The sequence below is a fragment of the Crocuta crocuta genome, unplaced genomic scaffold (genome assembly GCF_008692635.1).
Source record: "Crocuta crocuta isolate KB4526 unplaced genomic scaffold, BGI_CrCroc_1.0 scaffold1067, whole genome shotgun sequence".
Classification (NCBI taxonomy): Eukaryota; Metazoa; Chordata; class Mammalia; order Carnivora; family Hyaenidae; genus Crocuta; species Crocuta crocuta.
The window spans coordinates 113,560-116,708 of NW_027529216.1; the positions used below are offsets into that span (position 1 = coordinate 113,560).

The window sequence follows — 3,149 nt, forward strand, 5'->3', positions numbered from 1 at the left end:
GGGGTACTAAATATATCTTTTGGAAAGGCTATTTGGCCCTGGAATGCCCCCCAGTGGAATTAGGAACTGAGCTATACCAGCAGCCCTGTGTGCACTGCTCAAAATTGTGCAGAATTATTTGACAGTGCTTGAGAACAATTAGTCAATAATAAACGAGAATTCTGGGGCTGCGTGGGTAGTTCAGTTAGTTAAGCATCCGATTACTGATTTCAGCTCAGGTCATGATCTCACAGTTGTAAGATTGAGCCCCACATCGGGCTCCACACTGGGCATGGAACCTGCTTGGGATTCTCTCTCCCTCTGCCTCTTCCTCATATTCTTTCTTTTTTCTTTCTTTCGTTCGTTCGTTCGTTCGTTCATTCATTCATTCATTCTCTCTCTCAAAAAAAAAAAAAAAGGGAAAAAAAGAAATTAGGAGTCATTAGCATCTGGTGATTTGGTTAATGCCTTCTTCCCATTTCTAGGGCCAGGCTCGAGGTAAAGACCAATTGTTGGATGCTGGGAAATAATTCATGAAGCAGACAATGTCTGAGGAGAAACTGCAGGAAAGCTGGTTGTGGAACTCCAGTAACAGACAATTCTAAAGTCATAGGTTGGGCTGAAGGTTGTCCATCTGTTCCAAAGGTCAGATGCAGTTCCTGGTTCTGGTGCAAGGAAAATTAAAATTACAAATATATATACCATGCCCATTTTAATGGGACTGTCCCAGACAAAATGAAAGATAAAATAATGCTATGTTCTAAAAAGTTCAGCAAGGTAGCAAAAAGGTGCTGGGTATAGTATTAGTCCTATAAAAATCCTTAATACCGTGAGTAAATGCTAGTTGAATACACTAAGGGATTGAGACCAGTCCCAATAATATACTGCTCGTGGCTTCTCATTTGTTGTACTTGCTACATAACTCATTCAAGACCTGGAAGAGATTCAGAGTAACTGAATCTAACACCTTCACACACTAGACACTGGAAGTTCCAAGAAAAAGCTAAAAGGGATTTCAAAATCATAGCTAAAATGAACATAGAAACTCTCCAAAGAGGAGAGAGAGAGTTGGCTGAATAAATATAGGTTGGATGCAATAATTCCTAGAACTTGAACTACCAGGTTCATAAAAGGACATCAACAGTCGAAGTGCTTGCTTATGTGGCTTCTATATATGTTGGGGAAAAAGCCTAAAAAACAGCATGTATGTGATATACAGATGTATATATAAACAAAATTATATATGTATAAAGGGGAAAAAAAGACAAATCTAGAGGCTCTACCAACAAATATAAACAATAAGTTGTCTCTAGTTGGAGAAGTAACAGGTGATTTTTCAGTCTTCTTTATAAATTCATAGGCTTTATTTTAAATAGGTAAATAGCACTCTTATATTAATTTTCGAAACTAAAAATTTTTGGAACACATTTTAAAATACACATATGTGTATACTTAAGTGGTTGAACCTAAAGTAATTTAAGCATCCATTCAACACACTTGGCATGAAAGTCTTAGAAAGAGACAAATCAAACCACAAGAGCTCAGTTATGAGTATGTACCATGTTACCTACAAACACTAGGCACTGTCAACTCTATCAGATTAAATTTACCCCCAGCAGGTTTTAAATACATTGGGCATGTGTCAAGTATGTATATGCTTTCTCCTACAAGACTGTGAATTCCTTGAGGGTATGGACCATATTTTATTTTACTGAGATACATAGAAATGGTAGTCATTAAAAACTGTTTGATGGACTGTGACTTACTATATATCAATCTCTTAAATTTTTTTAATGTTTATTTATTATTGAGACAGAAACACACCATGAGTGGAGGAGGGGCAGAGAGAGAGGGAGACACAGAATCTGAAGCAGGCTCCAGGCTCTGAGCTGTCAGCACAGAGCCTGACGCAGTGCCCAAACCCATGAACCATGAGATCATGACCTGAGCTGAAGTCGGATGCTCAAATGACTGAGCCACCAAGGTGTCCCTATCAATTTCTTAAAAGAAACAGACGCACCAGCTGCTAACTGAATCATATATAGAGAACGCCTAGGAGCTCAGACCTCTCATTCCCAAAGAAATGAGGCGCACACAGGGGTTGGTGAGGTTGAGAAAAGAAAATGCAGCGATGGCAAAGAAAAGCTGAACCATGTGTCCAAAGTTCATAACCTAAGGAACCAGAATAGTCAATATACGAACTCTTGTAAACACTGTTTACTCCTTGTCAGAAATGAATAATGCTGACTTTAAGAGTCAAAAAGACACACTTATTTCTCCTACAGAAATAAACATGAATCAAAAAAAGCCAAGATCTAATAAACTGTCAGTATTCAAAATATATAAAGATCTTACACAACAACACCAAAACACACAAATAACCCAGTTAAAAATGGGCAGAAAATACACGAACATACATTTCTCCAAAGACATACAGATGGCCAACAGACACATGAAAAGATGATTAACACCACTCACCATCAGGGAAATGCAAATCAAAACCACAATGAGATACCACCTCATGCCTGTCAGAATGGCTAAAACCAAAAACACAAGAAACAACAAGTGTTGGCAAGGATGTGGAGCCAAAGGAACCCCATTGCACTGTTGGTGGGAATGCAAACTGGTGCAGTGCTCTGGAAAACAGTATGCAGCTTCCTCAAAAAATTAAAAATAGAACCAACATATGATCCAGCAATTCCACTACTATGTATTTCCCCCTAAAGAATACAAAAAACCACTAATTCAAAAAGATATATGCACTCCAATGTTTATAGCAACACTAACTACAATAGCCAAATTATGGAAGCAACCCAGGTGTCCATCAATAGATGAATGGATAAATATGTAGTATGCATGTATGTATGTGTGTATATATATGTGCATATACATATATATGTATATATACATACATAGATACACAACGGAATATTATTTGGCCATAATAAGGAATGAAATCTTGCTGTTTACAACAACATGGATGGATCTAGAGGGTATAATACTAAGTGATATAAGTCAGTCAGAGAAAGACAAATGCCATATGATTTCACTCATGTGGAATTTAAGAAACAATACAAAAGAACAACAACAAAAAAAGAGACAAGCTGAGAAAACAGACTCTTAACTACAGAGAACAAACCCTTCTGGAAAACAGAAGGCAGGAGGGGGAG

General features: G+C 37.6%; 1 protein-coding gene across 1 annotated transcript in view; it reads right to left on the reverse strand.

Annotated features, from left to right (window-relative positions):
- Positions 1-3,149, reverse strand: part of WNK3 (WNK lysine deficient protein kinase 3) — a 132,802-nt gene that overhangs the window by 83,239 nt on the left and 46,414 nt on the right.